The sequence below is a fragment of the Microtus oregoni genome, unplaced genomic scaffold (assembly GCF_018167655.1).
Source record: "Microtus oregoni isolate MIOR12 unplaced genomic scaffold, Mior012 000052F_000, whole genome shotgun sequence".
Classification (NCBI taxonomy): Eukaryota; Metazoa; Chordata; class Mammalia; order Rodentia; family Cricetidae; genus Microtus; species Microtus oregoni.
The window spans coordinates 5,430,526-5,442,540 of record NW_024543812.1 but is presented as its reverse complement, the minus strand read 5'-3'; the positions used below and the strand labels follow the sequence as shown (position 1 = coordinate 5,442,540).

The 12,015-nt window shown below is 45.2% G+C and overlaps 1 pseudogene; it reads left to right on the top strand.

Moving 5' to 3' along the window:
- Positions 1-759: 759 nt before the first annotated feature.
- LOC121437329 overlaps positions 760-12,015 on the top strand; it is a 32,274-nt pseudogene continuing 21,018 nt past the window's right edge.

The window sequence follows — 12,015 nt, the reverse complement described above, 5'->3', positions numbered from 1 at the left end:
TGCATTGTACATTTTAATTGTAATGTAAGATATTCAGAATATATAGTCCTGAGTCCTCTGGCCCCTGGCAGCAAGCCCCAGTATTAGTTATCTTTGGTAGCTGTAACCAAAATACTTGATGAAAGTAACAGATTGTGAAGGGTCTACTTAACTGGGGCTTCAGAAGGCTCGGGCTGCCTGCAGTTTCTTGGGCAGAATACTCTGACGGCAGGAGATGTGCTGTTGGAGGTTCTATCTCATTGCAGACAGAAGCACGAAGGTTCAGGACATTGCTAGGTCCAGGAGGATTGCCCCCATTCATGTACTTCTTCCAGGGAGGTTCCACCTGCCAAAGTTTCTACCAAATCCCCAAATTGTACAAGCACAATGGGGTTTGAGTCAATCATGAGCCTGTGGCAGTTTCCATTCCAATGACAGCAGACCTTTGTCGCTATTCATTGATGATGCTGTGCTTAAACTCGGGGCCTTATGCATACTAAGCATGTTCATGTTCATGATTCCATATTCCTATTCCAGGCAGTTATTACAGAGGGTAAAGGAGTGAAGGATGCCAATGTCCCTAGAGATGTTCTTCCCATTCCATGTTGCTGTAAAGGCTAATAGGTGTTGAGTTGCTGTGTAGTATATTACAGTGAAGCCCAGCCAGAGCCAAGTGCTCAGAGGAATGTCCGTGCCATCCTGTTCAGGCTGTAGCACTTCACAGATTGAGCAGGCTGTGGGCATCGGGGGGGGGGGGGGGCTGTCATCATGTTACACAACATGTACCTGCATTCCGCCTTACTCAAGGTGAGCAATGCCCTTCCATATCCTTTAAGTACAAAGGACTCTAGCTTAATTTCTGACTGCTAGAGCTCTGTAGGAGCTGTGCTCCACAGGAGCGCAGTATTCCTAAGGCTGGAGGGTCTGTGTTTATCACCAAATTGACCAGGAAAAGTGATCCTCAAATTTTGGGCTAGTGTTCTTCATAAAAGGTCTGGAAGTTTTGAGGTCCAGAGATAAGGAGGGCTTTCCCAGTAAGTCGGGCTTTGCTTGCCTGAGATAGGTCAGACACTTGACAACTAGTCAACTACACTTAGAACTGAGATAGTCTCTGGGAGCTCAGCCTGGGTGCTGGCTGCCCCATTTGGGGGCTGTGCACTGTTGTCAAAGGTGTGGAGTTCTTTGTAGCTTAGTGAGCTAAGATCTGTTTCATCTAGCCAGTTGTTTGCCCTCTTAATCTTTCAGCTGACTCCAAAGTTCTGAGTTGTTACAAATAAACTTTCTGCAACTAATGGAAAAATGACTGCTGCCTTTATCTCTCTAGTCTAGACAGGTAAACTGGGTTAATAAGTGGGAAGTCTGGGAAGCCAACAAGTACTTTTTTCATTGAGTCCTGCATCGCGCTCTTTGTTTCCTTCATCATCAATGTCTTTGTCGTCTCTCTCTTTGCTGAAGCATTTTTTTTGGGGGGGGGGGAACCAACAAGCAGGTGGTGAGTAAGCCAGGGTTGTGGGTGGTGAACGCCAGGTAAACTGCATGCCTGAATGGGGACAGTAAAGAGCTATGACTTGGAACCCAAGGAAACTTATCTGAGGTCTAGGTGCCCCTCCTCCAGTCTACACACCAGCCACTCTATGGTGTAGGGCTAGGATGCCTGTTCCCACCCATTCCAGGGGTGAGTTGGAAGAGCTTGCCTTGGACTCACAGTTGTCTCCTGATAACATAGAGGTGTAGCATCTTAGCTGTTTGGCCATTGTTATTTCTGTTTCCTTTTTATTAACTGCTGCCTGTGTGTCTGCTAGTCTTGATGGTTGTGCTGAAGAAAGGTCAGGAGGAGTCAGCAGAAAGGAAGCATGCTCTGACAGGGTGGGCCTTGGCTGACAGGATGGACCTTAGCTCATTTTGAATTCTCTCCCATCCATTTTATTTGTTTGGTTTTTTTCATTAAGGTTTTTTGTTTATTGTGGAGTGTTTTAAGATGCCAGGGTTGAATTCAGGACCTTGTACATGATGCTAAGCAAGTGTTCCATCACACAGTTGCTTGCCCTCATTGCTATCTAGTTTTGGTCATCTTTTATGTCTACAGGACCTCTTGACCCTGGTTCTTTGACCGAGGTCCTCTAGGTGCTGATGTCCTCTCATGTTGTGGGAGTGTCATATATCAATCTGTTGCTTTCATTGGTTATTTAATAAAGACACTGCTTGGCCTGATAGGTTAGAACATAGGTGGGTGGAGTAAACAGAACAGAATGCTGGGAGGGAGAGGAAGTGAGGCAGACGCCATGCCTCTCCTCTCCAGGGCAGACGCGAAGAAGCAAGCCACCAGGTCAGACATGCTGAATCTTTCCCAGTAAGACTGGTGCTACACAGATTACTAAATATGGGTTAGGCAAGATATGAGAGTTAGCCAAGAAGAGGCTAGATATAATGGGACCAGGCAGTGTTTAAATGAATACAGTTTGTGTGTTGTTATTTCTGGGCATAAGCTAGCCAGGCGGCCAGGACCCAGGCGGTAGGAACGCAGCCCGCAGCTCCTTCTACACTCTCACATTTGAAGTCTTCTGATTTGTTTTCTTTTTTTTTCTTTTCTTTTTTTTTTTTTTTTTTTTTTTTTTTTTTGGTTTGTCTTAATTTGGGAGGGTAGCCCGCAGCCCCTGGCCTGGGAGTTGCTTTGCTCTGGACTCCAAATCCCAGCATGTCAGGACCTCTCCCACAGGGTATTTAAATGAGCTCCCAGAGGGGAAACACATGGTCTCACAGTGTCTTGGGGTCTGCATGGGCTCCCTACTGTCCTGTCTCCCCTCCATGCGCTCGGCCACCCTAGAGCATCGTTCTTAATAAAACAAGGGGCATTTTAATTTGGTTTGACTTGACCTAATTGCATTTCTTGCACTGGCAGAGCTGCCCTTTTTTTTTTTTATTAATTTTTACTTATCAGTTTTGGTTTTGGCTTTTGACAAAAGGACTTCATTGTGTAGTCTTGGGTGGAGGCATGAAACTCACTCTGTAGACTAGGCACCTGCCTGCCTCTGCCTCCTGAGTACTGTGATTAAAGGCTTGCATCACCATGCTCTTCATTGAATCTAGTTGGTTTTTTTTTGTTTTTTTGTTTTTTTTTTTTTGGATAAGTTCTACTTGTGCAGCCCAGTCTGGCCTCAAGTTTGGGATTCTTCTAGCTCAGCTCCCTGAAGGCTGCCCTCTAAGAAGGAAGCCCTCTTAAGAGTTTCTCTTTCCTTACTTGCATTTATAGTGTTCCAGCATTTGCACATTGCCCTGCAGACTGTCTCAGTAAACACATTGGTGCTGGAGGAAATAAAAGGCCTGGGGGAGTGCATCAAGGAGCAGGCTTTGGGAAGTACAGGGTTCTGAAGTATTTAGGGTTAGAGATGAAGGAGTATATGGAGGAGGGATGAAGGGATGCCCAGCAGTCGGGTGGAGCCTCTGGGTCACACCAGCACCTAGTCTCACTGCCTAACAGTGCCCAGTGCAGCACTTGATGTGCTGGTGTTTCATGAGGAGAGGGAGGTGCTGCAAAGGTCCGCTGTTCTGGGTGTCATCTAAGCACTCACACGCTCCTATCTCTCTCCCTGTCTCAGGGTGTTGTGCTTAGATGTTATTTTGGGCCTGTGGCACTCTACATCTGGGCAGTGGGGATCTTGGCTACAGGACAGCGCTCCACCATGACAGGAACCTATTCTGGCCTATTTGTTATGGAGGTGTGTTAAGGTTGAATACAGGGGAATGACACAGCGCTTGAGTGTCTAACTCCATGGTTTACAGGTTTCCTTGACTTCCCCAAGCATTTCTCTCTCCTGTCACATGTGGTCACCAGCCCCTATGCTTTCTTCCAGGGATTCCTGAACCTAAGATGGTAACATTTTGCCCCAGTGATTCTGACACGCTCTATTGCCATTATCCCCACTCTCTTTGTTGCTGTCTTCCAAGATGTAGAGCATCTAACAGGGATGAATGACTTCCTGAATGTTCTGCAGAGCTTACAGGTAAGCAGGCAGCTGGGGAAGCTCATTCTGGAGGCTGGGTACTAGGGGTGAGTGAGATGAAGAAAAAGGCATGGAAGTTCATTAAATGGAAATAATGAGCTCTACTTAATATATAAAACACAAATTTGAGGCCACCAAGATGGCTCAGTGGATAAATGCTAGCTTGTACTAGTTGTACAAGTGTAAAGTCCTAAATTTGAATCCCTGAAGACTCAGTAAAAGGAAAGAACTGTCTCCAAAAGTTGTCCTCTGATCTCCATATTCACCCACAACATGAGCATGTCTGTCTGTCAGTCCGTCTATCCTCTCTCTCCCCACTCAGTCTCTGTCTGTCTTTCTCACACACAAATAAATAAGTAACTTAGTAATACATAAAAATCCACAGCACTGTAGCTCATTAATGCAGCAAGGGGAAATCATTAAATAATTTTAAGGGCACCACTACCTCCTGTGGAGTTTACAAGACAAGTCACATCCAATATGTTATTTATTTATTTAAGATTATGTGTTTTTATTACATGTATCAATGTTTTACCTTTGTGTGTATATGAGCACTGTGTGTGCCTGGAACCTGCAGAGTTTGGAAGAGGGCATCAGATCCCCTAGCACTGGAGTTGTAGACAGTTGTGAGCTGCCATGTGTCTGCTGGGAATTGAACCCTGGTCCTCTGCAAGAGCAACAAACAAAGTGTTCTTAACCATGGAGCCATCTCTCCAGCCCCCAATGCGTTGTCTTTTGTGTTTAAACAAAGGCACTTAGTATCATGATTAGTGCTGGGTTAAAAATAATGTTTGGCAAAGGCAAGGTGATAGGAGCAGCTATTACCATGGCACAGATGAGATAGGGTTTATGACTCCTGTCTGTGAGCAGTGTTGGTGTCTGTGTGATACAGTAACCAAGACTGATGTGGAGGGAGAGAGCACACCAGAGCCAGGCTAGTGCCAGTAAGCAGCATTCCTCCGAAGTGTCTGCTCAGGTCCTGCCCTGACTCTCTTGGTGATTGACTGTGACCTGGAAGTATAAGCCAGATAACCCCCAACACCCTCCCCACATTGCTTCTCATCAATGTTTAATCACAGTATTAGAGATGAAACTAATGCACCCACGTAATTCCACCTGGTTTTTCCGGCTTCCCTTAGCTCTCATACCCATACTCACCTTTACCAGCCTGCGGCCAGTGATCAATGATTTCTCCAATGGAATGTGAGTACACTTGTCACCCTCCCCAGGAGGACACAGTCAGAAATGTCTTCTCTAGAAGAACTATGTTTCCAGAGCAGTTTCTAGCTGCTTCCTCTCGGGACATGAAGATACTGGTGAGGGTGAGCTACAGTAAGGAGGAGAGCTGCTTCACACTTTCCTGTTCTAGCTCTTCACTCTCTGCTACTGAGATTTGAATTCTGTGCACTTCAGTAATATGTTCTGTGCACACCTTGAAGGGATATGTGGGGTGTGTTCTAGTTTCATTTCTGTAGCTTTGACAGATATCATACCAACAAGCAGCACAGGGTTGGAAATGTTTATTTGGTTTACAATTCCAAATTACTGTCTATCGTTCTGGAAGTAGTCAAGGCAGAATTCAGATAGTCCTATCACAGGCACTGTCAGGAACAAGGTATAAACACATCCTTGCCTGCATGTTTGCCCTAAGCTTGCTTCTTTCTTATACTGTTGAGGATGCACTGGCTGGGTAATGGTGCCACCCTGAGTGGGCTGGTTGTTCTGCATCATCCCTACTGATGTGCCCACAAGCCAGCCTGGTATAGATAATTTCCCTTTGAGACTACCTTCCCATGTGGTTCTTGGCTGTGTCCTGTTGGCAGTTAAAACCAATCAGTGCAGGTCCTCATGTGACCTGTTAGGGTCCCAGGGTCTCTAACTGTCACCACTCTAGAGATGATGGGACTTGGGAGAGTGGAGCTGATAAAAGAGGCGGACTGAAGTCTCATGTAATAGCAAACTTTATTCAGAGCCTCAGACAGTTCATACTCTGAGAGCTAAGATAGTCATGCATGTGAAGTTCTCTGAGTTCAAGCTGTGTACACGGGACTGGCAGCATGCGGCAAGAACTTGTTTTCCTATAGAGGCCTGTACAGGAGAGCTTAAACATTTAATTGAATAACAACAGCAAACAATAACGATTAACTCACTCCTGTCCACTGCACCTGGGTGGCAAGTGAGATGACACAAAACATTAAAAGAACAGTGCCGGGGCTGGAGAGATGGTTCAGTGGTTAAGAGCATTGCCTGCTCTTCCAAAGGTCCTGAGTTCAATTCCCAGCAACCACATGGTGGCTCACAACCATCTGTAAAGAGGTCTGGCACCCTCTTCTGGCCTTCAGGCATACACACAGACAAAATATTGTATACATAATAAATAAATAAATATTTAAAAAAAAAGAACAGTGCCATGGTTTTGGAGAAATTGAGGTCACAAGACTCTAGTCTTGACTCCATTCCTGGACCATGTTCTGATATCTAATGAAATGGCTCTGTGTTTTTTCCTTTTTTTTTTTTTTTTTTTTTTTGAGTGTGCTTTCTCGAAACAGAATTTCTCTGTAGCTTTAGAGCCTGTTCTGGAACTTGTTCTGACCAGGCTGGCCTTGAACTCACAAAGATCCGTCTGTCTCTGCCTCCTGAGTGCTGGAATTAGAGGCGTGCACCACCACCGCCTGGCAGGACCTGTTGTTGATTTCTAGGGTCTTAAATGCTAAATTTTTGTGCCAGAGAGATGATAGGTCAGTCAGTGGGTAAATATGCTTGCCCCACAAGCCTGAAAACCTGAGTCTGATCCCTGGGACTCATATGAAGAATGAAGGAGAAAAATAAGTCTACAGATGTGGTCTTCTGACCTTCACATGCATGTTATAGCATGTGTGCCCACACATGTACTCATCATTCATGTGCATACGTTAATAATAGATAGTTAAATGCTAGGTTCAGTTTACTCCAGCCCTTCCCCCGTCTGCTCTATCACTAATTTTGACACTCTTAAGTTTTCTAAACCTGTGTTCCATTTACCACATGAGACATAGGTTTCTTTTCTGTCTGTGGCTTGGTTGAACTATTGCACACTCATGTGCCCCTTGTTTCACAGAGGCTGGAGGATCGCTGGTGGAATTTTGGCCCTTAACGTCTGCTCCATCAACATGTACTTTGTAGTGGTTTATGTCCAGGACCTAGGGCACTTGGCAGTGTATGTAGTGGCTGCAGTGACCAGCGTGGCTTATCTGAGCTTTGTGTTCTACCTGGTGAGTCCATTGTGAAGGGAGCAGGGGCAGTGGTATCTGGGGTGTATAGGTGGGGCTAGCTGCCTTTTAGAGACGAATGATCCTACCTGGTGAGTCCACTGTGAAGGGAGCAGGGGCAGTGGTGTCTGGGGTGTATAGGTGGGGCTAGCTGCCTTTTAGAGACGAATGATCCTACCTGGTGAGTCCACTGTGAAGGGAGCAGGGGCAGTGGTATCTGGGTGTATAGGTGGGGCTAACTGCCTTTTAGAAATGAATGATCCCCAATGCAGTTTACTGAGGCAGTTCATATGGCATTGTTAAATCAGCTGTTTCTGAAATTCTATTTCTTTTCTGTTTTTGGTATTGGAGATTAAACACAAGGCTGTGCCATGACAAGCAGATATCTAATGTTGCACTCTGTTCTCAACAAGATGTTTGTATTTTGAATCATTAATTTATTTTAAGCTTTTTTTTTTTGGAGGAGGGGATGTTTCTTGAGACAGAGTTTCTCTGTTTAACATCCCTAGTTCTCCTGAACCTCACTTTGTAGACCAGCATGACCTCAAACTAATAATAATTTTCAATTATTTCATCCCATATAAAACTTTAAATTACAGAGATCTGCCTACCTCTGCCTCTCAAGTGCTGGGATTAAGGTGTGTGCCACCATGCCTGGCTTATTTTAGTCTTTAATACCTAGAATTTTTCTATTTCTGTTGATTTTATAAGGATCCAATATTTAATTCCTAAAAAGAATTTATGTATGGTATGTCTGAAAAACAAAATGTCTCAGTGGTTGCACAGCAAGCATAAGGACCTGAGTTCAAATCCTCAGGACCCATGTTAAAAGATGGGCATGGTAGGCATGGGGTTGTGTGAGCCTGTAACCCTAGCACTGGAGGAAGGGAGGCAGCAATGGGAGAGTCATCAACGCCTGCCAACCTAGCTACAGATTCAGCAAGAGACCTTGTCACAAAGGAATAACTGACAGAAGAGGAAACAGAAAAGGTGACCTCCAATGGCCTCTGCAAGCATGTGACCCGTGCACGCGCATGCGCGCGCGCGCACACACACACACACACACAGGTCAAATATAAATGTATTCTCTATTCCCCGATCTTTCTCACTGCTTTTTTGTTTGATTGATTGGTTTTTGTTTGTTTGTTTTTGAGACAGGGTTGCTCTGTAGCTTTGGAGCCTGTCCCGGAACTAGCTCTTGTAGACCAGGCTGGCCTCAAACTCACAGAGATCTGCCTACCTCTGCCTCTCAAGTGCTGGGATTAGAGGCATGTGCCACCACTGCCTGGCTTCTCACTCTTTTACTAGTGAATAATCCATAGCAATAAGAACAGATTGGATTATCTGTTTAACACAGAGTTCATACTGAGGTTGGGGATAAGAAGTAGCAGTGTTGAAGATGGAGGCTAGAGCCCTGCTGTTCTCTCTCATGCATTTCACTCCATGTGTGCCATTTCTTCCACAGGTTAGAATCTTTTAGAGAAAAACTTCAAAACTTCGGTGCATAGTTTAATATGTGCCCTGGATCAGTGAATCTTTTCCTTTTCCAGTAAACCTTGGGCATCCAAGGTTATACTCACCATAGGACTTTGGAAACCAGATAACTGAATGTTTTGAAGTCCTATTAGAAGGTCAACTAGAGGTATATTCATGCAAATTGAGTGTGTTGACTCAGTACACTAAGACTAATGAGCTTATCTGAGCCCCAAATTTGGAGGTAGGGCAGATTTTACATCTTGATTACTTCAGCTTCGCTAAAAACCAGGAGCTTCACAGAGGAGATGTATCCCTACTAGTCTATAGACTCTCCATGTCCCTGTCACAGAAGGGCAGGTCTCACTGCTAGTCTGGAGCCTGTCTCCATGTCCCTGTCACAGAGGATTTGGTCTCACAGCTGGTCTGTAGCCAGTCTCCTCGTCCCTATCACAGAGGAGCTGTGTTACTGCTAGTCATTAGCCAGTTTCCATGTCCCTGTCTCAAAGCAGCTCTTTCACTGGTAGTCTGGAGCCTCTCCATGGGCCTGTCACAGAGGAGCAGTTCTCACTGCTAGTCTCTGTGTCCCTGTCACAGAGGAGCATGTCTCACTGCTGGTCGGTAGCCGGTCTCCATGTCGCTGTCATTGAGCAGGAGGTCTTACTGCTAGTCTGTAGCCTGGCTCCGTGTCCCTGTCACAGAATAAAGGGTCTCGGTGCTAGTCTGTAGCAGGTCTCCATGTCGCTGTCACAGAAGAGCTGTCTAACTGCTAGTCTGTAGCCTCTCCGTGTCCCTGTTGCTGGGGAGCAGGTCTTACTGCTAGTCTGTAGCCTGTCTCTGTGTTCCTGTCACAAAGGAGAAGGTCTTACTGCTAGTCAGTAGTGGGTCTCCGTGTCCCTATCACAGGAGAGCTATGCCAATGTTATTCTGTTGCTTCTCTGTGTCCCTGTCACTGAGGAACAGGTCTTACTGCTAGTCTGTAGCCTATCTCCGTGTCCCTGTCACAAAGGAGCAGGTCTCACTGCTAGTAAGTAACCGGTATCTGTGTCCCTGTCAGCGAGGAGAAGGTCACACTGCTCATCTGTAGCCAGTCTCGGTGTCCCGGTCACAGAGGAGCAGGTCTCACTGCCAGTAAGTAGCCAGTATGTGTGTCCCTGTCACAGACATGCAGGTCACACTGCTAGTCTGTAGCCAGTCTCGGTGGTGTCCCTGTCACAAAGGAGGAGGTCTCAGTGCTGATCTGTAGCCAGTCTCTGTGTCCCTGTCACAGAGGAGCAAGTCCCATTGATAGTCTCTGGCTGGGCTCCGTGTCCCTGTCACAGAGAAGCAAGTCTCATTCCTAGTCTCTGTCCGGGCACAGTGTCCCTGTCACAGAGGGGAAGGTCCCACTCCTGGTCTGTAGCCCGCCTCTATGACCCTCTCCCAGAGGAGCTGTCTCACTGCTAGTCTGTAGCCAGTCTCTGTGTCCCTGTCACAGAGGAACATGTCTCACTGGTAGTCTGTGGCTGGGCTCTGTTTTCCTGTCACAGAGGAGCTGTCTCACTGCCAGTCTGTAGCCTCTCTGTGTCCCTGCCACTGAGAAGAAGGTCTTACTGCTAGTCTTTAGTTTGTCTCCGTGTCCCTCTCACAGAGGATCAGGTCTCACTGCTAGTCAGTAGCGGGTCACCCTGTCCCTGTCCCAGAAGAGGTGTCTCACTACTAATCTGTAGCCAGCCTCCGTGTCCTTGTCACAGAGCAGCTGTCTCACAGTTTGTACCAGGTCTTCATGTCCCTGGCACAGAAGAGCTGGTCTCAGTGCTAGTCTCTATATGGTCTCTGTGTCCCTATCACATAGCTGCAGGTCTCACTGGTAGTCTGTAGCCAGTCTCCGTGTCCCTGTCACAGAAGATCAGTTCTCACTGCTAGTGTAGCCTGTTTCCGTGTCCCTGTCACAGAGGAGCTGTCTCACTGCTAGTCTGTAGCTGGTTTTTGTGTCCCTGTCACAGAGGAGCAGGTCCTACTGCTGGTCTGTACCTGGTCTCTGTGTCCCTTTCACTGAGGAGCAGGTCTCGCTACTTGTCTGTAACACGTCTCCGTTTTCCTGTCACAGAGGATGAGGTCTCACTGGTAGTCTGTAGCACGTCTCTGTTTCCTCTCACAGAGGAAGAGGTCTTACGGTTATTCTTTAGGAAAGCTAGCAAAAGAAAAGCACTGCTAGAAAAAGGAAAGCCACTGTCAGGTCAGATTTGGTCTGCAGGCTATACTTTGCTTAAGATTAGCAGTATGGTATTTGAGAAACGTCCAAGTAGTACAGAAAATGCTTTGACTGTTAAGCAAATGATATGAATTTCAAATTCTATCTTTGTTCCATATTAGTGAAGGGAATAGAGTTTTAGGGGGGAAAGCCAGAAACAGGAATTCAAACCCATGATTAATCAATCTTTTTGTTAAATAACACTTGAATTCACATCATTTTGAAAAGAAACGTATATACACCATTTTATATATACAGCACAGACACTTCAAGCTAAGATGCCTATTCCAAAGTAATCTTTTGATTCCCAAAGGGACTTAACTTAAAATGATACCTAACAAGGTTTTGGATGCAATATAAGATATATGGGTTGTCTAGCATATGGAAAGCCCAGAATACCATCTTCAAAACTGAAGAGATAAAGGAAAGAAATGATACTTTCTTCCCATAGAGTTAATTTTAATACTCTGTTCTTTAACTGGCAAACTACTAAAATGACCCAGGAGGCATTTGTTCCATATTTATTAAGTGTTCAATACTAACCTCTAATTTCCAACTTTTTTATTGGCAATATGCAAGAAATAACAGCAAAACCAAAGGAAAAATATTATTCACAAGTTTCTAATACAGATAGTAGGAGGAATTTGATTCTAAATACAATGATGAACTACTGTTCCAAATGTATGCCTTCTATTCTGCTCAAAATGCATCTCTGGAGCACTTACCATGTGTAAGGCATTGTAGGAGATCATATCTGGTTTACTGCCAGAGATACAGGCCCCATACCTCTAAGGAGAATGAGTCTAGGACGAGTCAGATATATCAAAAGTAAGCTCAATATTACAGAAAATGCGGACAACGCAATGGGAAGTAGGCTCAATATGCATCAGCAAGGTTGGAAACAAGTGATTAATTCTAGGTGAGGCCAAGAGAGAAGGAGTAAATGAGACACTGTCTGGAATAAGAATGCTCAAGCATGTTTTGAAGAATAATATAATAGCTACTATTTCTATAAAGTGATTATGTGTTTGGTATTAGTTCATATTATTTTATTTTATCCTACTTAAAAGTCACTTCTTTC